This window comes from Periplaneta americana, chromosome 12 (genome assembly GCF_040183065.1).
Source record: "Periplaneta americana isolate PAMFEO1 chromosome 12, P.americana_PAMFEO1_priV1, whole genome shotgun sequence".
NCBI lineage: Eukaryota > Metazoa > Arthropoda > Insecta > Blattodea > Blattidae > Periplaneta > Periplaneta americana.
Window position 1 is genome coordinate 78,933,292 of NC_091128.1, and position 26,427 is coordinate 78,959,718.

The window sequence follows — 26,427 nt, forward strand, 5'->3', positions numbered from 1 at the left end:
TTTTAGTGTAAGTCTATATATGGGGTGATTGAATAAGTACGGTCTTGTCTGGCAAGACAAGGGAAGTGTAAATAAGCCTGTCTGATTCTCGTCAAGTAAATTGTGTTCGTTCAAGAAGTCCGTCAATTGTTTGTGAACAATGCGTTCCAATACTTTTGACAGGGTGGGCAGGATGCTTATAGGCCGATAATAATAATTTAGGTTTGAAGGATTATTATTTTTAGGAAGGGGACGTACATAAGCTTTCTTCCATAGGGTCGGATAAGCGAGGCATTAAAGATGTGTGTCACAGTTGGCAAGATTACGTCTATGATTTTACGCAGTAGAACAATGCTGATGCAGTCAACTTCAGCTTTAGTACTTACCAGTTTTATAGCTTTCTTTACGTCCAAGTCTGTTACGTATGTGAAGTAAAATTTCTCGCTCGTTTGACAGGTCGCTTGCAGTAGTTCGTGCATTGTCTGTTCTCTCTCCTTGGCGTCAATTGATTGTGAGTGTATCGTGGTAAAATGGTTATTAAGAACGTCCAGTGAAATAGAAAAGTCGTTTACTTGGTCATTCTGTCTCCCTATGCGCATTGTTTTCAAGTCTCGCCATAATGCTGATGGGTTTGAAGATGGTCCAATAATATCATGCATGTGTCCAAGTTTAGAATTTCTTATTTCTTGGGTAACTTTGTTGCGTAATTGTTTGTACTCAGATTGTCTTCAGATCTGGTCCTTCTGTATTTACGGTAAGCTGCGTCACGTTCAGTCATCATAGTGCGTATTGAGGCAGTTAACCATGGGCCTCGTTTCGATTTCAGTAGTGCGTGTTTATCGTAAAGTTGGGTAATGTAATCATTAAAAATCGAAACCTTGTCATCTAGAGTGGGAGTAATCCAAATTGTGTACTAGGGAATCATGGTTGCGTCTGATATTAAAGCTGTCTGGTCAATGCGTCTTGTGTCTCTATATGTCACTGTTTTACGAATGATTGGAGGGCATTCGACGGAATAGGCAAGGTAGATAATATCATGCGCCGAGGTTCCCGGTGCAGGTATTTGTCCGTGCGTCAGTACTTTGTCCCGGTTTGTTGTAGCTATTAATAGGTCCAGTAAGGTCTCAGAAATCGGAGTGTGGTGAGTAGGATTGAAGGGAAGGACTGTCAAGTTGCATGCTTGGAACATTGTCAATAGTTGTGTCGTGCAGTTCGATTGGGTGGCAAGCAGATTTGTATTTAGGTCGCCCATGATAATTGCGTGTTCATAATGAAGCAGATGGTTTATTAGGGGCTCTTTAATATCCATTATTCTAGTGATGTTTGGGGGGTTGATATATTACGCAAAGGAGACATTTTTGAAAATATGCAGTTATTTCAATGAAAATAACTTCAGGGGCTGCAGAATACTCACTAGGAGTAGAATATATAATTTTGGGTTGTAGATCTGACCTAATGTATGCTCCGACACCTCCATCACCTTTATTAGTGCGATCATTACGCAATAGCGTGTTGACTAGAGCCGAACAAAGGGAAGGTTTTAACCAAGTCTCGGTTAACAATAAGGCATGAAGATTAAGTGGAGAAAATATGTCATAGAACTCGTCGAAGTGGGCTAATAGGCTTTGAGTGTTAATGTGGGCCAGCTGTAGTGCGCGAGGGTGAAGAGAGAGAGCGTATTTTAGAAAACTGGTTTGTACCTGAAAGTTATTGACTGAAGGGCATGCACTATTGTTTGGGGGTGAACAGGGGTCGTTGTATTCCACAGTGCCAGAGACTGGCTGACCATTTCTGTTTCTAATAGTAACTGCTGCCAACTTAAAACCTTATCTAAGTCAAGAAACAAATTCTCTACTGAACTAAAATGAAATAACTAAAACTTCTAAGGATTAAACTGTGATGAGCTAAAATAAACCTTAATAGAATTTTCTGATAAGGAAAATAGAAAAAAATGTAAATCTAATTCGATAACAAGAGAAACAATGAATGAAACGTTTATGTAGGATACCAAGAAACACGCACTGACTCACTGCAGTTCATTTTTGCGGGTGACTCGCCTCTTCGTATCGCCTGTCTTCACAATTATTGCGCCATCCTGTGTCCATACGTTGTGCAGAACGTACTTTATGATGCAGTCCTTCAACAGTTGATGTCGCGTCAAATCTTCTCTCAACACAATTCCAGAATTTTTGAGCAGTTTTTTGTTTGTATACATTTCCTGTCGTTTCCTGTAGCTACAGAATTTCACTATTATTGGTCGGGGTTGTTCGTCATTTTTTCTCCCTACTCTATGGCTACGGTCGATATCGTTCACATTCAACACTACACCAATTTTCGTAGCCACATCCGCCGCTATTTTGTCCATGTCTTCAGACGCTTCTTCTTTCACTCCGAAGATACGGAGACACTGTCGCCGTTGGTATTGCTTCAGGTCGTCGATCTTTAATTCCAATTCTTCAATCTTCTTTTCCCTCTCCTCCAGAGACGACTTCAGACTCTGAATAACTGCGGAGTTGTCTTCAATAGTTTTCTTGAGTTCCAGCACAATCCCTCCTTGAATTACGCTGGCAAGACAACCCAACACGCTCGCGTTCTGCAATGCCTCGATTGCGGCGCGTTTCATATTTTCAGCTTTTATACTCATTCTAATATTTAGGATGTACTGATTTATATATTTGAAACTATATAATTACTAGTTAAATGTTTACACTTAAGCTTACACACAGGTACAGTAAAAACACCTTCGAATAACGCAAAAGAATCAAGAGCGTTGTTTGTGTGGTTACCTACTATCCGCCATCTTGTAACGGTTCGTTCTTTGAAGATATGTTGCTTATTCTGCATGAAACAAAACAAATAAATTAATTTGGAGGTTTGGATATACCAGACTCACCGCATTGCTTAAGGCACAAATGGGACACAAAGCATGGACCGATATCAATGCTAGATTAGCAACACCATCTTACTTAGGAAGGGCTGATCATATTAGGAAGTTTAAATGTAGAAAACAAAGAACGGACGTGGCAAAATTTTCCTTTGTTAACCGCACAATAGTAGACTGGAACAGCTTACCTGCGGCAATCTTTCAGGGTGGTCCTCTTAAAATCAATACATTCAAGGAAAGGTTGAGAAGATTAGACTGAAAATGTAATTGGAGGTGCAGTGTAATTATTTAAGTTGTGTCATGTAACTAATTGAGTTGATATATAATTAAGTTGATATGTAATTAATTAAGATGATATGTAATTAATTAAGATGATATGTAATTAAGTTGGTATGTAATTAATTAAGGCGATATGTAATTATTTAAACTGGTAATAGTTGGGTGAAATAGAAGAACTTATAAGTTAGATTTACTTTTGCTTATCGTAGGCGTTATTATAGAAAAGTTTTTTATTTATAGTCCTAGGTTTATTGCATCTAATATTTATAAATATACGTTTATTTTATTTTATTTCTGTAATAATTGTAATTATTGTATATTATTTATCACGCCACCGGATGTTAATAATACATACATACATACATACATACATACATACATACATACATACATACATACATACATACATACATACATACATACATACATACATACATAATTTGCGTATTAAGAAAACGATATTCTAGGAACTATAAAAGAGGAAAAAGAACTCCATAAAATTATCCAAGACTAGAATAAACGTGGGAAAAGAGAAAGAAAATAAATAATTAACGTAACATATTGACAGTATCTGTTTAACATAAAATTATCATAGGAATACTAAAATTTGTAACATTCACCTGATGATGTCAATGAACGTTACATCCAATCTTGATTCCGCCTAGGAAACGGTTAAATACCTCCCACATGTCCTGACTGTTATTTGGGCTGCCTAAACAAAAAATAATGGCTGAAATCTTGTTTTCATTTTGTTGTTGTTGTAACTATTATTATTATTATTATTATTATTATTATTATTATTATTATTATTATTATTAATTGTATATTGTTCCTGTATTTCTGCCATTTTAATATTTGCTATTGTTCTTAAACTGGTTGAGTGGAAGAGAAGGCTTTATGGCCTTAACTCTGCCAGTATAAATAAACAAACAAAGAAATAAATGAATAAATAAATACATGAATAAATAAATGAATAAATAAATAAATAAATAAACAAAATAAATAAATAAATAAATAAAGAGTTTAATAGTTTAAATTACATGTCTGAAAACAATATGTATAGACAAGGTCAGTTAAGATGGAACAATTACAAAGAAATTGTACAATCAAGAAATTCGTCGAGGTTATAAAATGGATTTAAAATTAACCAATTAGAGGTGTAAAATTTGAGAGCAGCTATGCTTAAATTAAAAATTTGTGATGGAAATATATTTGCAACCCACAATGACATCTCACAAAATATTTTTTTGGGATTTAACAAGTCTACAAATTATGATATTGTGACAGCGACGTGAGATTCGAACTCACGCCCCGCAAGAGAGCAGATCGCGCGTGAGCCGACACGGGCTTCACGGAGCACGGAGGGACGGCGCGCGGCGGAGAGAAGAGAGGGGAAAGGGGCCTACGCGACGAGGGGAGAGTGCGCGCGCAGCTCGCGGAGTGAAGGTGGGACGGACCCTCCCGAATCTTCTAGAGAAGTCCTTTCGAAGTGGAGATAGCCCGATAATTCGAGAGGACATCCGTAGAAATTTCTCGCAACTATGATTTTGCTATAAAAGAAGAAACGCCAGAGAACTCGAGCAGTTTTAGTTTATTCAGTCAGTGAGTAAGCCAGAGCAAGCAAGCCAGTCTTGTGTACCGGAATTCGACTCGAGTGTGCGTCCGCAACTGTGTCAGCATCCGAAGGCCTGAGTTCGAGTGCAGTGGACCGCAGTTGGAGAGACCTGAGTTCGAGTGCAGTGGACCGCAGTTGGAGGGACCTGAGTTCGAGTACAGTGAACTGTCTCTGAAGGTCTGTGGTTCGAGATACTGTGAACTCGAGTGACTGAGCTAGAAGAACTGTGAACTGAGAACTAACAGTTCTGATTTGTAAATAGTGCTTTGTAAATATTAGTTAAGATTAATAGTTCATTGTTGTTCGTAATAGCCCTAGTAAATTGTCATTGTCGTTTGTGGAGTGCACTAACGAATACTGTGTTACGTGTGTGGAGAGCAAATCCCATTGTTGCCGAGAGCGTTTAATGTGAATTGTAGAAAGGAGTTATTATTGTTGAGTTGAAATAAATTCACAATATTAAAATCATTTCCTTGTCTTGTGTAATTGAAATGAATATAATTTCCTAATGTTAAAGTTGGAAGATTTCCTTAACATACAGAATTAACTCTAACACATATAAATTTATTACAGTCATGATTTTCTTTTTCACAAATAATGGTTTACAGTGTTCATTAAAAGTTTTATTTGATATAATTCTTATAAAGGAATAAAAATGAATGCATGAATAAATGAATGAGTGAATGAATAGAGGAATAAATAAATATGTAAATGAATAAATGAGCAAATGAATGAATGAATAAATAAATAAATAAATAAATAAATAAATAAATAAATAAATAAATAAATCCGACAACCTATAGAAAAATTTCTTTATTATGTGGATAATACCTCTTTAAAACATAATCCCACTATATGTATGAACAAAACACATATTTTAGCCTTAACTATGACAGACAGACAGACAGATAGACAGACAGATAGATAGATAGAGAAAGTAAATAAATAAATGTTTTTTTCGTTGCATGTGTGGACAAAGTGTGGTGGCCCCTGAATTTATTTTTTAGTTTTGTCTAACCCTGGTAAAATGATCTTTCATTGCATCTAAGCTGCGTTTAAATAAATACTTTCTTATTGTTGTTACCAAATTCAAATGACATTTTGTACGTTAGTACTATTCCTTTTGTTGACCGACTTATATACACAGGTACATGATTAAACAGATGTAAACACACAGTACCGGAGCGTGAGGGGAGACTAGCAGCGTGAACTGTTGACTCGCAGCTTGCTCTTCGTACCAAGCGAAGCTATATGGTATGATCGATGCACACTTAACTTGTATTCAAAGTAACCAAACGCAGAACTAGTAATGAGACTCACTAGGGACAATCCTGCCTTCTTAATACTTTGCTTCACAGATTCATTCACGCGTAATAATATTTTCACTACTCGCAACTGAAATACCCTTAACAATCTGGGGGCAAGCCTCGTCCCTCTTCTACCTGTTCAGTAGTAGGGTGTGTGATACACACCATGTTTCAAAATGATGGTAATACTTTCATATTATTGTTATTAAGTTCTAAGTTGTGAAAACATATATAGTAACAATGTACATAAGTTTTTTCGCAGACATTTCCGAACTAATCATATACTACATTGTTGGACTGGACGTGCTACTGCCGCTGATTTGGTCTATCGCCCTTGGCCTACGAAGTCACCAGACTTGACACCGACTTCTTTCTTTGGGAGTACGTGAAGGTTGTAATTTATGTACCACAATCATCTACCCCAAGATCCTGAAGATATAAGATATCGGATCATTACTGCGATTACATCCATAAATACAGAGATATGATGGAGAGAGTGCGGCAAGAATTTGACTATCGTGTTTATGTAACTCGTGCAACAAGGGATCCTCATATTGAGTGTTTATAACGTGCTAATAACTTAGATACTTTGAGAGTTTCTTAAACAAATAAAGGTACATAAGAAAAACGATGAATGTCAAAATTCTGTTAAGGGTGATGTCATCTATTACAATAGATTACTACAAACTTTAGTGTTGTTCTTATAAAAATTGGGAAAAAGAAGAATTACCACCACTTTCCTTCGTTTTCAATAGGAAGAGCAATACATTTTGTTATGATATACTCAATTAGATCATCTCAATCTTAACAGAAATGTGACATTCATAGTTTTCCCCTTTTACCGTTGAAATTATGTGTACCAAGTTAATGTATCATTAACACTTAATAATAATGAGAGGAAATTGTTACAATAATTTTGACAGACGGTGTATTTTCTCAAAGAAAAATTTAAATAATCCTGCATATATAGTAATTTCTCTCACAAATATCGTTCTTAGACGAGAGTATCTCGCTTCTCTCATTTATTTTTCAGTATAGCCTACATAATACAAAATATCAAAGAGAAAATCGACTGACGATACTTAGAGTTCAGCGCCATGTGAGTCATTCCACTTCAAATCGCACAAAATTATACAAATTTTGACCTTCATATTTCTGATTGCGTTTATATTTTTTTACCAACTCTATGGGTCTAATAAATCAACAAGTGTATTTTTATTTCCTACTAAGTCCACATGGTTTTTAAATATTACATGTTAAAATTCGTTAAAAATGTCGCACAATGCAACATTTAAAGAGTCATATTTCTGACGATATTGATGTTAAAATTTTTTTGAAAAATGCATTTAAAAGCTTAAAGTACTGTATTTTATTAAATATTTACTAACTAATTTTAATATAATTATTTCAAATATTTTTTTTATAATTCAATTTTTAAAAGTTATATATCAATGTGAAATAGTCCTATTAAAAATCTAAAAAAATGCCTACTAGGTGAACTGAAGTATTCTTAATAATTCCAGAAAAAATCAGAATGGGATCTCCAATAGTTTAATGGAAATTTAATTACTTAAGACACAATGTGTAGCGATCGGCGCAGCAGCAGTGGACGGGAAGCGTTAAAGCGCGCTGGGAGGTTTATCGGCGCTGGATGATTGACTGAACGTTGCAACATTACACCCAGTACGGATCAAGTCACTCGAGGAAACAATGCTAATTTACTTATTATGATATCTTCAAATAATTGTACATTATGCTTTTTAAATGTTTCTTTTCATTCACACTTTAAATTTTCATTCGCCTACCTTATTTCTTGAAAGAAAATTGTTTTACTAAATCTTCAGTTTTTGAGAACGGGGTGAAAGAATATAATTTTAATGTACCAGTTATTGGTTTTAGATTATGGTATCTGGCCTGCAAATTTTCAGTGTGATTTTTGTGCTTATTGAATGGACAAAATATAAATGACACGTTAGAAATGTTTTTTGTGACCAAGGTTTTTTTTTTCTTTTTTTCTTTTTTGGTGTTGTTATAGGATCTTGTATAGGCTAACTCTCGTGGCAAGTCTTTTAACAGTATCTCCAATGCCATCACATGGACCTTTACCATGCGACGTTGCAAAGAAGTGTCATTCAGCACTAATTCCATAATCGTCTTCATGTAAGCAATTATTTTTAAAATTCGTTTTTTTTTTTTTTGTATTGTGAACTTGATCCATTGGAAAAGTAGATGGTTTTTTTCATATCGTTAAATTCTTGCTTTAAGAAATTGATTGCTTCGGATTGAAAAAAGTGAAAGGGATCGGTTTCATATTTCATGGTTTCTGAGATGACAATACTTTTGTAACGAATTTCTGTATCTCCTTTGAAATATACTACGAAAGAATTTATTTATTTATTTAAATATACAGAATAAAGAATATAATTACAAACAAGAGAAATAGAAATAAAATAATACAATCAATATAAAAAAGGAGATGCAGTAGTAAGTTATTAACAAAATTTGAGACCAGATGAGCAGCGCTCCTGTTCGGTCGCAGTTCCGATATAATATTAATAGGCCTATAAGAGAACATAAAATAAAGTAAATTGGAAGTAAAATTAAAATTGTGTTGTATTGTGGCTTGGCATATGTTCCAATTCACACCTTGTATTGAATCTTGTATTACAAATGAATAATTTTCAGAAAAGTCTGCAATAACTATGTAATTTTCAGGTTGTACATTTCTTTGCATTCCGTCAAAAATAAAATATGGCTGACTTTTGAAGGGATGACGATGCATCTTCTATATGAAAAACTTTACATGCTAGGGAGCCTTTTACTTTTTGAAACTTTTCACGGGGGTATCGTTTTTGTTGTAGCTTTCTTTTTTTGATAGGGGATTTTATTGACATCAAACTCTTGTTTAATTCCTCAATATTACTGATTTCTATTACTGTATCCATAGAACTGCTAGAATAAGAACGGGGATAATCACTTTCTCTGTCCGCACTTTCATTTGATTCATGTTTATTAATATCACAAGAACTACCGGCTTCACATATAATTTCACTTGACCTATCCGGAAATTGATTGATTTTTACGGAACGAATCACATATTTGCACATTCAAAGACTCCTTTAAATTGAGCTTTATCAATAAGTCGCGACTTACGCGTCTTAGTGTACTTTTCTTTTTAAAAGCGTGATTAGGAAGGTAAATGGATTTAAACACATATTATATATTACGCGATCTTTACCATCACTCATGTTGTATAGAAGTCACGTCACTGCGTGAAATTCAAACCCAAACTGATTATTTTTCTCTTCTATATTTTGTCTCCTGCCATCTGTTTACTGCCATAAAGTTTACAGCCTCACCCAGCCTCGCTATCATCAAACACTTGGTTATAATACAGTATAAACATATAGAACTGTGAAGGGCTTCCCCTCTTAGCTGAACTGACAATAATAAATAATTTTAGATAAGATATTTACTGTTCCTTAAGGTATTAATCATTTGATGATTTGTATAGTGACATCAGATGCAACGGGGAATTTCGTAAAACTTTCCACTGGCAGCCTTCTAGCCTATGGCTGCAAGCAGTTCATTAGCTGGGCATCGCGAGTGCGTGCATGCCTCCGGAAAATAAATTGTTACAAATGTATGGGTGCCGATTCCAGATTTATAAATGCAGTAGCTTACAGATAATACATCAACGAACAAGTCTATATTTTTTCAGGTTTTTAACTTGGCTATTTAATATAGTAATTTTGCTTTGAAAAAGAAATGATTAAAAAAATAGGCCTAATTTTAAATTTATTTGTGATAGGCCTAAAGTAATAAAAAGTGTTGTATTTAGTCTTTCAAATGCACCAAACCGCAAATCTCAATTATATGTAGATACAGAGTTCCAAGTGAGTTTATGTAACAGTGAGCGCATAATTTGCGTAACTTCAAATAGTCATAACTACACAAATAATTAATAATTGTGAAAATAAAACAATACGGGTCTCCTTATTTGATGTCTGGAATTCATGAAAAAAAATTCGACCATTTCCGAGAAGGTCGTGTTTTATTGCTGTGCGATTTGACGTGGAATGGCTCATGTGTGTTTTTGTTTTAAAATAAAGATATACATATTAATTCTGTTACTAAAGTTATTATACTTTATGTGCATTACTTCCGTACATATTTACTAGTAGATCCTGAATATGAGCAAAATAATACCAGTATTTTAGGAGAAATCACTGTGCACAGACAGACGATATCCAAACACAATTTTGAGTATGGCGGAATGTCAATATGTGCATCTCTGTGAAAATGTACGAATATGTTCTTTTGTGTCATAATTACTAATTTTTATATTTCGTATACTGCAAAAGAAAAAGACTGGAATACAATATTATTCCTCTCACTAAGAACAGACCGATATAAGTGAGTTTGTAATACAACTCTTATTTCCTATACGGTTAAGAAAGGTTGTAGGATTGAAAGAGGAGGAGGAAACCTCCTCACGAATAATACTAAATAATGTTATATCGGTATTGTATTAATACCCGTGATCATATAATAAATATTACCACGTGTTTTATTTTCAAGATTTTGCAACATGCACTTCTTTTCTCAGGAATAATCCAATTTTCATTTTACTTACAAGTGGAAAGATCACAAGTCCACTTCCAGCCAACCTCTTCTTTTCAACCAAGCACTACCAACTGTGCAGAAGGACATTAGGAAAATTCGATTAACTTAATGAAGGAAGTGTTGAGAACCAATGGACAATAGGTCTTCGCTGTTTGTTTAAAATTCAAGGTTCTACTACTAATAAAAAGCAGTTTACATAGTAAACACCTAATAGTTCGTAATCGTTACGCATGTTGGAATCTTACCTACTGCGTAACGAAACTTGGTTGATTTATTTTACGGAGGGGCAGGCGGAAGTTCTCGTGTACGAAGTTACTAATTGGTTTACATAGGAGGAAGGAGTGAAATGATGTAACTCAATAGTTTAATTCCACCACACATTTAAATTAATAATCCAGTGACTCAGAGTTGCCAGATGTGGCTACTTGTCGCCATTCTGGCGCCTTTTATGTTCCTTGTGGCGACGAAAATTTTCACTTGGCGACCTGGCTACTTTTCTTGCGTCTTTAATTTGAAATTATAAAAATAATTTAATTAAAACATTTTTTCACAAGAATATGATCCACTGTACGTAATATTCTTCAGTATGTAATATTCGTCAGTTATTGTAGACACGTTAATAAAAAAAATGGCTGAGTAACGTTCAAGGTTGCATATAAAATTTCCTCAGGCTCTGTCTGACACGGGGATATCAACGTGCATGTATGGTCTGTGATGTTTTTAATAACATAATTAAGTGGAATTAATGCATATAAATATATTACATTAATGGATAAAATAAGTGGATGTTATTATCAATTAAACTTTTAGTTTAAAATACATAAAATCCATTTATGTACATTATTTCTAAACTTCGACAATTAACAGAAACGATGTTGAGCAGTAAGCCGTTGATTAATAATAGCGGGAGTTCAGCGATTTACCGGGCCTGTTAGCAGATTCTTTCACTTGGTTGCTTTTTTTAACTGTGATAACAACTTTTATGTAGAAGATGCCGAAATATGAGAGGTACAGAAAGTATAATAAGGAGTGGGAGAAGCTGCCCTGGGCTAAAGGTAAATTCTAGTTTAATTAAAATTATATAACCAAGCCTAAAAATTCGGTGCCGGTATTTAGTCATAATCCAAAATAACTACCATTTTTTAAAATGCACCATTACACTACAGACATACCGAATGCAGAAAATTAATATTTTCAAGCTGGCTTCAAGAGGCTACAGATTTTAAGAAAAATTCGAATGAAGTAATTTGTAAAATATGTAAATTTTGTGAACAAATAAGCAACAGAATACAAGTTGAACAAACAGAAAAATACAAGTATCAAAGATACACATCATAGCTGAATAATGCCATTTAATGATCCTGTATCTTTGTATTAAATAATATTAACAATAAAATTATTACAAATTTATGAATGAATATAAATTGTTATGTTCATGATTACGCCGTAGGTTTTTTAATTTTATTGCTCCTGTCAATATCAACTTCAGAGATAATTGGCTACTTTATGGCATCTTGTTGTTGTATAGTTGGCGACATTGGTCTGAAATCATCTGGTAACCCTGCCGTGACTCAACATCGCTAATAGAACTTAGATCTACCAGCCAACTACCGGTTTTACACCCATTTATCTCAGTAGAGATTGAATAGAATCTTACCAGTATGGGGTAACATATTATGATCAACACATTGAAGCTGCTTTCATAGATCCGATTACTCTACTCATTGTAGCTCACTACTTTTCTCAGGATGCTGGGTGAGCATCGGTCTTGTACACTAGCAGAATTTGAAATAAAATAACTCTTATCGCACGAAGACTTCAATCACCGAGCATATCCTACCTTAATTCCAAAGCATGTTGGCTTAAACCACACGGCATGACGTGTAACACAGCCAAGTTATAGCATAGAATATAATATAGGCCTAATACAATGCGCGGACTTTACGAATTACCGGCATTATAACCGGTCGTAACTCGCGTGTTTAGTGGCGAGATCCCACCGCTTTCGCGCACGAGAAAAACAAATCAACGGTGATTGGCAGTAATTTAGGCCTACAGTCCCGCAAAACTAAAACGCCTGAAAGAGATAACAAGCAGGCAGTGCATTTCTGTTTCCGAACGTACAGCGGATCGAGTCGTTTCGCATGGGGTCATTAAATAACAATGATGTAATGTATTATAAATAAGCCCCTATAACGTCATAAGACGTAGAAAGAACATTCTCTTAGTTTAAAAAAAATATGTGAAGTTCGTAAAAGATTTGCATTTCATAACCTCAGAATATACTGTATGTTTTCGTTCACTGCAACAGGATAGGTTTTGATAAATGAATTATTTGTGCATATCGTATAAAATATAAATATTACTAATTTGTATATTGATTTTTGTTATTATTATTTTGTCCCTGTAACGTCATGTGACGTAGGAAGAACATTTTCTTAGCTTAAACAACTTTTTTTTTACAGTTATAGTAAAAGATATGGATTTAATAATCTCAAAATATATGTTTTTGTTCACCGTAACGGAGTTGATTTCGTTAAATGAATATATTTATTTATTCGAATGACAGGTACATAGATAACTTATCTTTTACCTAAACACAACCTCAAGATTAAAAAAGTTAACTTAAAATTAAATCTAAAGAAGGAACTAAACAAAATCCTTAAAGAACTAAAAACTAAGAACTAGAGAGAGGCATGAGGCTTCTCGCTTCCCAGTATCTGGCACATTCAGTCAGTGATTTTAGAGCTGGACAGCGTTGGAGATTATCCCTATTCATCGCTTCTTGAAGGTCACAAAGGCTACAGGTTTGATATTGATAAATACCGAAACGGTGGAGACGCTGCGCCAAGCAGTCATGACCATTTCGCGCATTTCCGCTTTGCAACTGGTCATGACTGGTCGTTAAATGAATTAATTGTACAAAAATTGTATATATTATATATAGAGTATTTACAGTTAATGTGTATCATGTTTACTATTATGTTCTATAATATGTATTGCATATACTAATTCAGTATTATTATCGATATAATTTTATTTTTTGTCATATGTAGCACTAATATTTTGTACAGAGCTAGTTTCGAAGTGTTAGTGCGTTTATATGGTTAAAAAGCAGCTGTACAGACCATTTAAATTTAGTAGCAATCCCATTTACAGTTGGCATTCTCCATTATTGTTATGTACAGAACTAGATTATACCACAGTCTAGTATATACAGTCACGAAGCTCAATACGTAGTACATATGCATCCATACATAGTTGCTAACCACTAGGATCACTACTATCGCATCATTACAGACAATGCGAAATAGTACCTGCACAGTCTATTGTTTCTAGTTCTCTCAACAACTCAAGCTTCGTGACTGTAGGCCTATATATTAGACTGTGGTTATACCTTTCGTAGCGTAGTGACGTAAGCATTTAGGGTCAGAGTTTCAACCCTAAAACTCCAATTCCAGGATATAGGAGTACTAACCGATAATTTTCCTAACTTGTTTGGGAACGAAAATGCGCTGCCTGGCAATAAGAAAACGTTATCTTCATCTTATCTTTCATTAAATCACACGTTGAAAATTATGTCCACCTTACTGGATGAAAGAATCTCATCCGAGAAAATTGCAGATATTCAGGCAAGAATACAGCAAAGTCCTAGGAAATATGTAGGCCTATTCACGCCTATTAGCACAAGAATGCAGCATGTCACAAATATCTGGATTAAGAGAAGTGAAAATGCAGCACTTTTGTCCTCCTAGAGTGACAGTGATTCATCGATTACAGCAAGGAGATCCAGCCACTCGCGTGAATGTTTGTTTTGTTCAGTTGATGTTGCAGCCCGTTCATGACGGTACTCTTGATCCATCTAAATTAATAATGACGGACGATGTTTGCTTCTATTTAAATGGTTACGTACACTCACAGAATACAAAGGCACTGAGAATCTTCATTTAGTGCATGAAGTTGCTCTTCACGATCAGAAAGCAAATGTGTGTTGTGGCATTACTGCACAGGCACACAGAGTAATTGGCCTCACTTTCTCTTACGACCTCGTCAACTCACAACATTTTTGCGATATTGACTGAAGATGAAAAATAGAATGCTTATTTCCAACAGGATAACTCCACTGCACATATAGCTGCTAGATCGTTAGAAGTATTAGAAAAAGTGTTCGATCGCGTAATTGGTCGCGGACATTCGCCAGCTCGTTTCGCAGAATTAAAATTTTGTGATTTTACTTGCTGGGGAATTTAAAAGAGAGAGTATATGTTAACAAACCACACACTCTAGAAGAGCTAGAGAATGAAATAAGGCAGTGGCTGCTCCTGCATATTTCTTAAGAGAAGAAAAGAAGTTAACAGCACAAAATGACACCTTCTTGAATAAAACATACCGGTACTACAAATTAGCCGACATGCATATACAGGGTGTTTCAAAAATACGGGGCATAATTTCAGGTATGTATTTCCCACATGTAGACAATCAAAATAGTTCATTACAACATGTGTCCGGAAATGCTTCTTTTCCGAGTTATGGCCTTCACAACATTGAAATTCACCGGAACGTTTTTCTTTCCACAGGTCGTTGCCGTCAAAGGAGACATTAAGAGGGCACTCTGACAGTTCATTCCGAGGCGGAGGTTACATTCAGTGTTGTGTAGGCGTTAGACTGTGCGACATGTATGTATGTAAGACCAGGTAGTGTTGGGGTTGACCTTTCCTTTTGTATAGCAATGATCTGTAGGCCTACTTGTAAACTGAGTTTCCTAAATTGTCCAAAATATAATATGTTTTCACTTCCATTCATTGTTGAATAATTGCACAAGTTAACAATTACAAGAAAATTCACAACCTTGTAGCATTTTTCGCGCACACTACAGCATCACACATGTTGGAACAGACTAGCTACTAACACGTAACCGGAACCGTTTTACAGAAATGGGAATGAGAAATAATGTTAGGAAAGCGAGAACAATGCACCCACCCACGTGGTCTGTGTTGCCACATATTTTACATTACCACATGTACATTTTAAAAGTTCAGTATCACATATTTTTGAAGAATGTCAGTTCTTGTAAAGTCATACTACCGTTATTGTTCAGAGCTGCCGTTGGCCGATTAATTTTTTTACGTTAAAAATAATGTAGTTTGGAGTACTTTCAATTTCAAATATATATGTACAAAAGTGACAACTTGGCTGTTGCCCTGTCTAGTAGACTATGAATGGAAGTGAATTTCAGGGGCCAAAAGAATCTGCCATACTAACGCAGAACTGCTTCCTCTTTGTTTCATATAAATCCTACTTTAACTTTCAAATATCCTCGAAAGTTTCAAATCATGAATAGGAGCCTATATAAAATGCAATGAATAATATATTTCGATTTATAATTAAAAAAACTGTTTTTATTGTGCCTCCTTCTAGATGTGTTATAGTCTGGTTGAATGCAACATCGTTAGATGGCAGCAAGCTTGCTGCACGACCAGTCGGTTTCTGTCTGCTACACTATTTTCCGCTCATGCGCTGATTCAGAGGAGGATCTCCTCCCTCTCCGTTCATTTTCTTGCTTTAAAACTCTACTGCTTTCTCTGGCCTCTAGTGCGCTGTTGTCTATGTGTGTTAATTGCAGTAAAGGAGGAAAGGGTTGACTTTCCTCCTCACAAACAATCTCGCATCCTTCTCACAGTTTTCTAGCAGCACATGAGCGCGCGTCGTTTTAACTCGATCAACCGATGTTTTCTTATAGCTGTGAACTCAAAACTTATCGAATCTTTCTCGAATTTCTAGGCACGTCTTTTATTTGGTATTTACTTTCAAAAGAAAAAAAATGTGAGGAGGAAGTTCCTCCCTTCCTTCCCCCGAGGAACTGCCACTGAAATCAGGCAAGTGTTGTGTGAAATTACAAATAGAGAGTTGTAGAAGGTGTTTCAGAATTTTGTACACCGATGTGATTCTTGCATTCAGAAAGGTGAAGATCATTATCATCTACCTTGATAAAAAGTAAGATCAACAACTTTCTCTTATTACCTCTTACCGGCGCATTATTTGTATGGGACTCCAGGCCTAAATCACTGTCAATTACCGCCGATTCGTTTTCTTCCCGTACGAGAGCGGTCGTTCTCCCCATTAAGCACGCGCGCTACGACCGGTTACAATGCCGGTAAGTTGTACTCGTATATGCCGCGCACTGTATCTTCATGAAGTTCCAGTAAGGCCACCATATCTTACAGAATATTTTGCTATACGAAAGGGTCCCGCCAAGCAGACATCTTCACGGGATCTTGAGGCATCATTAGATCTCCAAAACTTTGACAACAATCCGTAACTTTAAGCGATAGACACCTGGCTGATCATACCCATCTGATATCATTGGGGCTGAAGAAAAGTATTGGTATCAGGGTAGTAAATAATCTCTATATACATCGTTTACAAAATGCGTCTCGTTGCCGGGTGTCTCTACTGTCTGTAAGGAGCAGAGCAAGTGAACATTCCACACTCCTCAATAGTAGACCTGCTTAAGTGAAGTGAGGTTGTATCAGAATGCCGAAACAAAAATCCAACAAAGAACAGACAATAATAGAATTGAATTCAGAACATGGGGAAAATGTGTTTGACTTTAGTAATAATAATGGTATTATTGTTTGTAAATGTAATGTTTGTTCCGAGTAAATCAATTTGAAACACAAATAATTCTGTAAATGTAAATTCTATTATGAGTTCATTCATACGGAGCGGACTGTACAAGCAGTCGCTACCGTAACTAGTCGAGTGTACACACAAGAATGTTGTAAACACAGAGCTCTACGTACGATGCAGCTTAGCCTATAACCAATCCTTTTTTTCAGCCCTAGATATCATTTAACTTTCTACGTACTTTGAATTCCATATGCTTATTATAAAATGAAATGTTATAAAATTAAGGGAAATAGAAGTGAAATGAAGAATGTTTGTGGAATGATGTTTTACTCCTATAAGTACGTTTTTCCTTTCCAGTTTTTAGAGGGTAACTTGGGAATTGACTGTCACATAAAAATATTAGTTCCCTTGTATTACACTTGTATTCTATTAATCCTTCTTGAGGGTAGGTCTGCATGCCCTAAGGGTCCCCGAGCTATACAGATTGCCCTGTGGGCCGCCTCCTAACTTTCTTACAACCTACAAAATCCTTTTAACTTTCCGAGTAGGTATCACAGCGGTCCCTGAACCACGGCCTCACGAACTACCAAGAACCCGGGAAGAGTCAATGATACATAGCACTACCACCAGCAACTAATGACCAAGTACCACGGGGTCCAATTTCGGTGGCGGTCTGCAGCTGATTCTACCGGAGAAAACCCAAAATTTTGGACGAAATATGGAACAGAAAGCGATGTGATGAGGATGGGGAAAGTGTAATTATGATGGCAAAATAAGTCCAAGGTCAGCAATTCTGCTTCAATTGGGTGAGGGAAGATCTAGGAAAAACTGAACCAGGTCACTCGTCCCACCCAGGTTTTGAACCCATACCCGCTCATTTCACGGTCACACATGCTAACCGTTATTCCATAGCGGTGGACTTGTATTTGAGTTCCTTATTCAAATTATCCGTTCCAAAAGTTTTAGTTGTACCAAGACAATTTAAAGTTCGAACTGTTCCAGTATGTCATTTTGAATTAAAATCTTAGGGTGCTATGCATACACATTTCACTAGCCCGCGCTACAAGCGTGCAAAACTAGCCCCGGCTATCGACTGATTACTTGTACGGGAATCATATCATATCATATCATATCATATCATATCATATCATATCATATCATATCATATCATATCATATCATATCATATCATATCATATCATATCATATCATATCATATCATATCATATCATATCATATCATATCATATCACATCATATCGTTAACACTGGTTTATGAATACGAAAAATGTTAGTTCGCTTATCCACCGGAAGCCCGCGCTAAAAATGTCTATGACTATGACCCTTAGTTTTATTGGTTCTTTCCCTTTTATTATCATAGATTTTGTTTCTTCAATGGATTTGATCATATTTTGAAATATTTTTTTTTCATAATCGTTACCTTCAACATTAAATTTTCTAAATATTTTGATTAAGAAAAAAAATATTTCCTGAAGGAATAGGTAAAATATCCTAGACTATATCGTTGGTGTAGGTCTTTAAAATATACCAGTAAAATACCCATGAAGATATTTAATTAATTGTGTAACTTATTTTATTATGTAAATACTTTACGGTTGTAAAAATAATTATGAAATTTTGATATTATTTTTGCAGGTAATTATTAGCTATTTTAATATCCTGAATAGTGTTTTATGAAGTGTAATGTATGTATATTAAGCACGAAAAGTTATGCTCATTTAACTTTTATAATAGCTGAAATATAAAAAGGAAATTAATTTCATTAAACTTTTGCAGGCCAATGGTATACCTTTCCAGTAATCTTCTGCCTTTGGAACAATAATTCAGAAATTGACGGGGTATACGGGTCGGTCCATTCTTTGGACATGCTGTTTCCAATTGTTCGTCTGTGAGTCAATATATTCCATAACAGATCTAATGTGTAATTCTTCCAATATTGCGATATTTCTTCTTCTGTCTAATCATGTATAACCTGCTGTACGATATAAAACTTTCATATCGCTAGCCACAGTTCTGGATCTATCACAATTACGTAGCCTATTGTCCAGGCTTTGTTACCATAGGTTAAAATAGTCCTAAGTAGGGTCTTATATACTCTGATTCTTCTATGTCTTTGGACTAATGAATTATTTATACTAGTGATTAATGATAATCACGGTGCTGTTATAATAATTGAGGATTTTTGTTGGGACATCAACTTAATTTCTGTAGGATATGTTGTATCCCAAATATTTAAATGAAAACACTTGTTCCGTAGGCTTGTTGTATACACATATTTTACTTCTAATGGGGTATTTGTCATATGGGATATTTGTTTTGTTAGTAGAAATTTTCATGTTATATTTGCCAGACACCAGTTCAAATGTGTAAGTCGAAAGTTACAGTTCATCTTCTGATTTTCCAAATGGTAGTATAATATCATCCGCAAACATTTGAATATCTACGAGGGTCTTAATTTTTTATTTTTAGACAAACCAGGTATATCACCTTAATCTACAGACTTTTATGTCACTTTTCAACATAGTCTCCATTTCTTTGCACACTTTTTCCCCGTCGTTTTGTAAGCTTGAAAATTCCCTTGCTGTAAAGGTTCGTTTCATCTTCCCGAAGACACTGACGCACTGCTTTACGGATGTCCTCCAGCGTCTCGTAGCGTTGGCCTCGCAGCTATTCCTTTACAGAACTGAAAAGATGGTAGTCGGAGGATTCCAAGTCGGGACTGTAGGGAGGTTGCAGAAGAGTTTCCCATCCAAATGTTCTGATTTTCTCCACGGTGACACGATCAGAGTGAGGCCACGGGTTATCGTGTTGCAGCATGATCTTCTTTTCAGGGGATTTCTCGCGCAATGCACGACGGAGCTTCAAAACTATCTGAATATAGCGGACAGCATTTATGGTCTGTCCAGGTTCAACCAAAATGCATCCCAGAACTCATCAATTCTTTCCTTGTTGCCTTCCGTGGAGGCAGTTCGAGGGCGACCGCTACGAGGCTCATCTTGGATGCTCGTGTTCCCATCTTCGAAATATTTCACCCGTCTCCTAACACTACTAGTGTCCATGCGCACATCTCCGTATGCACGCTGAAGTCTGAGGTTAATTTCAGCAGCAAATCTTTCTTCTTTAAGAAGGAATTTAATGACAGCACACTGTCGAAACGAACCATCGTTCTCGACCATTTTGCAAACATTGCCTGTGGTCACAGAGAAGTTAATGACGTCACATTATCTCAATACATAGTGTAAAGACTGTAGATTATGATCATATGATTGGAATTATAGCAATGTGTTGCTCACGACTTTCAGTACGAACCTCTGTAGATTTGGATTGCTATTAATATATATGCTTCCATGATTATTAGTTTTCCATTCATTTATTAAAGAATTTAAATGTCGATGGTGTTGAACAGAAAGCTCGTATGTCAAAATATTCAATTTCACAGGAGAGAGAAAAAATATTTTGATATATTGATAAGGAATAAATATCTGACATAAGAGAGTATTTCAATATCTTCTCCTAAATTTGTATCCATGCCTTGACATAAGATGTAGATATTGCATTAGCAGAAGGTTTGGAAATACTTTTTTGATAGGGATAAAGTGAAAACTCATTTTGTTCATTTTTTTTTTACATACGAGCTTGCTGTTAAACATCAACGATATATTATATAGGATAAGTTAGGGCCTCTGCGATAAACTCTGAGGAGCGACAGATCTCGTAGTAAGGATAATTTTTCCTTATGTTCTATGACGCGCGGTTTAAGAGCTACGCGACATCGAAGAAAAGTCTTGACATTTAAAATTACGAAATTAGTTATTAATTTATTTCTTCAGCTCGACTTCCATGCGGGATCATTACAGGTCCATAAAGTAAACAATTAATTGCATGCAGGAATTTTGAATGCACACTTGAATTGCATGCGTGGGCTACTCTCAAAAGGTAAAGATCGAATCCCCGAAGGCAGAACAAAACTAATTTGAAGTAGACTCTCAAACATTTAAGGCCGTATTCATAGACATTCTTAGCGCGGGCTTTCGGTGGATGATCAGCGAACTAACGTTTTTCGTATTCATAAACCAGTGTCAGCGATATGATATGATATGAATCCTGTTTAGCACGCTCGTAGCCCGGGCTAGCGAAATGTCTATGAATAGCACCCATAGGTACTGTAAGTAAATAAACAAGTCAGCAATGCAACACGACAAGGTAAGTGAAACAACTACTTGTTAACAGGTTTAAATATTATTTATTGTAGTAACAGTGCTTACTGAAAATTGCTATATTTAGATGCATTCAACCCGAGAGAGAGATTCAATCATATAGCACAGACATGGGTATTTCAGACCCCGCGTGTCAGACTAGGTGTATAGCTTCCGTCCCTCCTCTTTTCTGCTAGGGTGCTATTCATAGACATTTCGCTAGCCCGCGCTACGAGCGTGCTAAACTAGCCCCGGCTATCGACTGGTTACTTGTACTACAGGATTCATATCATATCATATCGCTAACACTGGTTTATGAATACGAAAGACGTAAGTTCGCTGATCATCCACCGGAAGCTCGCACTAACAATGTCTATGAATACGGCCCCTAGTGTTTATAAAGAGCTCGACCTAAGTGAGCATGATGCTAGCCTGTGGCGGACCACCGATAGCCTATAAGCGCATTATAGACACGCGATTTATCCCACAAGATGAACATTTAAAGAGGAATGCGTATGCGTTCATCTATATTTTGTGGTTTACAAAGATAATGCAATGTAGTTTACTGTGTACTTTGCAAAAAAAAAACAATTGTCACATATTTCTATTTATAATAATAATAATAATAATAATAATAATAATAATAATAATAATAATAAACCTCTGATTGAGGCTCTGGCTGATACGTATATTTATTATCAGGCAGTACATCTCACTTTACGATGTGTCCGTGGAAGAACAATTTATTGTTTATCTGCATCGCAAGCCTGATTAGTGAAATATGTTACTAGTCAGCGATATATGCAATGGAGGCGAAAACTGGCCATCTTACCCCATTAACTCCTGGCTTAGTTGCCTTTTTGAGTGATGCCTTATTGGTTTCACTTATAAGATTCAGACCTGTCTTGGGACAGTTGACTAAATAATAATAATAGTAATAATAATAATAATAATAATAATAATAATAATAATAATAATAATAATAATAATAATAATAATAATGCCACCTTCATGATTTTTCGAAATCCATTCATTGTTCCTGCCCATAAAGTGCCACTAGAGTTGCAGATGGAGTTATTGAAGCTTCAGTGTAACTCAGAGCTCACTGAGGAACATTATCTTTCAGGCATGAATATTTCTAGAAATAAATATGCCAACCTGCGTACCTTTGGAAGGAAGACAAATATTATGAGTGAATATATATATATTTGTGAATAGTTTTTTCTCGTATGAAGTTTACAAAGTCATCTCACCGTTCTAGGTTGCTACATGTAAAATATAGGCATCCCTTTTCATTGCTAGATTGTACCTGACTTGTAAATCAAAAAGACATCGATTTAAAAGGATTGTTCCCGATTATTCCTTTCCATACAATACAAATCCCACATTTTAAGTAGGTAGTACACCCAGGTAATTAAACCGAAGCATAAAATACATTATGGTACGCCACTGTTTCTGCTTCAGCGGACAGAGGGGAAAAGTAAGTCTCAATACTATTCTCCTCTTCTTCTGGTGGCACGTAGCGCGCCCATACCCGATATAACCAATTGTTACAACCATGATGGGTGGAAAATTTTTTTTAGTTGGTTATTTAACGACGCTGTAACAACTACGAGGTTATTTAGCGTCGATGAGATTGATGATAGCGAGATCGTATTTGGCGAAATGAGGCCGAGGATTCGCCATAGATTATCTGGCATTCACGTTACGGTTGGGGAAAACCTCGGAAAAAACTCAACTAGGTAATCAGCCCAAGCGGGGATCGAACCCGGGCCCGAGTGCAACTTCAGACCAGCAGGCAAGCGCCTTAACCGACTGAGCCACGGCGGTGGTTGAGTGGAAAACTTATGAAACCATTTGTTATTGCAGTTTAAAAATTTTATTTGCAAAAGACACTAATTAATAATAAAGGAAGGTGGAAGTGTTGAAGTGAACAGAAACTCGTTGAATCAATAATGAAATAATATTTCAGTTTATCAAAAAGGTACCTTGCACCGAAGTCTGTTGTTAGCCAGCTCCTTGATCTCATTCCAACTTTTTCCATTTGATTTTAAAATTGGTTTATTTTACGATGCTTTGTCAACTGCTATGAGTCGCTTACGGTGCCAATACTCGTAAGCCTCAAACTTTTTCCGGTTCTCTGTACTGAATAGTTATACTGAATACTACTTCTTCGCATATCCGCATTGCAGTGTGTAAGTGCTTGTTTGAAAACCCGAGTGTCGTGATTTTTTTTAAGCAATAGGCATACAGATTTAAATATTACTCGTATTATGACTAAAAGACAAGAGACATTTCTTAATTTTGGTATTAATAAATTTCTTAATGGTGTTTGTAACGCAACAATTAGTGATGCACCCACCCCAATTTCACAGAGTGATCTCTAGGATAAGCAAAAGGAGAGAAAATTACCAATACACAGAAGAAAAAGTCAGCGTTCACTCTTAAGTACCCTGGCACCAAAAAGGATTGACACACTCAATGTTTTCCCTGTACTGTAAGATCTGTATAAAGGGCAAGTTTAAGAAACTAAAATGTTTATTCCCTAATGTAATGTAAAACTAAAAATCTTTCATACAAATCACAACAACAATAACACAAAATAATATTTATAAAAGAAAATCTATTTTCTGATTTTAAAAAAGTATTAGCACATTATACTAATGCATATAATATGTCTTTGTAATGTATTTTCAGTGTCTTGTATGCAAGCCATTACCAAAGATGACAGCTTCCAGAAGTCTCGGCATTGAATGAACCAAATTTATCGTCGTTTCAGGGGAAATATCAGATCACACATCCAAGAACCTTCTTAAACTCTTCCTTATTAGATGGGCGACACTTGGTGCTTTCCCTTCCAAGATATTACCACAAATACTCAGTAGAATTGAATAAGCTTCTCTACTGTAAGATCTATAATATATAAACACAGAGAACAAGGATCCACACGAAACAAGGAAAGATCTAGTCGCCCATGAAAATTCACATATCGAGAGAAAAGAGTCATCATACGTTTAGTCCAAAAGAAACCTACAAAAAGTGCTGCTTCTTTAGCTGTTGACATTGCAACAACATGTGACAAGACAGAAAGTGTTTAGACAGTACGGAATGTCTTTAATAGTGCTGATATTCATGGCAGGTCTTAAAAAAACATATTTCCGAGGTAAACGAGAAGAAACGCCTTGAGGTTGCCAAGACATATTGTGGAAAGTCATTGGTATTCTGGGACACTGTCATATTCTCAGACGAGTCGAAGTTTAACCTGTTCGGATCTGAAGGACGGAAAAAAAGTGTGACGAAAACCTAGCACAGAATTACAGCAAAAACACGTAGTTTCAATAGTAAAACATGGAGGTGGACATTTTATGGTTTGAAAGTGCATGGCATCCTCGGGAGTTAGAAATCTGGCCTTTATTGATGGAGAAATGGATCAGTACCAATTCATTGGTGTGCTGCGAGATATTTTGTCCAACAATGTGCACAAGCTCGACCTGGATGGTGTCTTCCGTCTCCAACAAGATAACGACCCCAACCACACAGCTACAGAAACAAGAGAGTGGCTACTATATAATGCCTCCAGGAGACTTCTTACTCCACCACAGAGCCCAGATTTGAATTGTATTGGGTATTTGTGGAAATATCTTGGGAGGGAAAGGGCCAAGCGCCGACCATCTAATAAGGAAGAGTTTAAGAGGGTTATTGGATGTGTGATCTGAAATTTCCCCTAAAACGAAGAGAAATTTGGTTCATTCAATGCCGAGACGTCTGGAAGCTGTCATCCGTGGTAATGGCTTGCATACAGGATATATTACGAGATCTATTACATGCATTAGTATAATGTGCCAATACTTTTTTTGGAATCATAAAGTAGATGTTTTTTGTAAATAATTCTTTTGTGTTACTGTTGTTGTGATTTCATTATATTAACGAATAAACATTTTATTTTCTTAAACTTGCCCTTTATATATATATATATATATATATATATATATATATATTGAGTGTGCCAATACTTTTTGGTGCCAGTGTACATGGACATTTAAAATTTGGTTTCATATGGGTACAATGCCTGGCATTGACCACTTGCCATGACCTCATTTGTGCTACTGTTCTGGGAAATGAAGCTATGAAGCCATTGCGACATTTTTGAGATCTTCAAAACAAAGCATTCCGATTTAGTGAACAAACCAATTGACTTCTTCATGCGTGAAAGAGATATAGTTAAAATAGAAAAGAAAGTTATTTCCTAAGTTTCACACTCTTACTTTTAAGTCTTAGAGAATACGTACGCCATATTTAATTATTAATACTTAGTTAAATGTAGGAACTTTAAGAAATTGAAAAGGTATTCACGAGTAAATTTGTTGGTACCAGATCCTCGTCTTATAGAAAAAGAATTTACGGACCGCTTTCTCTGAAAGGTTGATATCCACTGGTCTAAGTGATGCTCATCTACCTGCAATGGAAAAAATCGACATCTCTTACATATAAACTACAGTATTGCAGGTAGACAATTGAAGGGTTCAGAGCCATAATGGATCAAGCGCCATATATTAAAAACGGAGAAAACAAGGGTTAAAATTAAGTGAATACCATAATTCAATGAAACATATAGCAACTAATGTAAAGTATACACGTTAAAACTAAATGACATGTCAATCTTCATTAAACTATGTTATTCACTTAACTTTAACCCTTGCTTTCTCCGATTTTAATAAATGGCGCTTGGCCCACTATGGCTCTGAACCATTCAATTTTATAAAGAACCCGAATTGTTATGCAAAGTGTGGAGCATGTAATTGTCGTCATCGAGCTAGCGAATTTTTATGAATGAAAGCCAATAACAACACGGAAACAAGATTATTAAAGCAAAAAATACACAAACAAAAGTT

General features: G+C 35.7%; 1 protein-coding gene across 1 annotated transcript in view; it reads right to left on the minus strand.

The window, feature by feature from the left end:
* The window catches only part of LOC138710590 (very long chain fatty acid elongase 7-like), a 113,328-nt gene extending 102,486 nt beyond the window's left edge, over positions 1-10,842 (minus strand). The window contains exon 1 of the mRNA XM_069841584.1: positions 10,701-10,842. The gene's annotated coding sequence lies outside the window, so the exon portion shown is untranslated. The remainder of the gene's footprint in view (positions 1-10,700) is intronic.
* Positions 10,843-26,427: the final 15,585 nt, after the last annotated feature.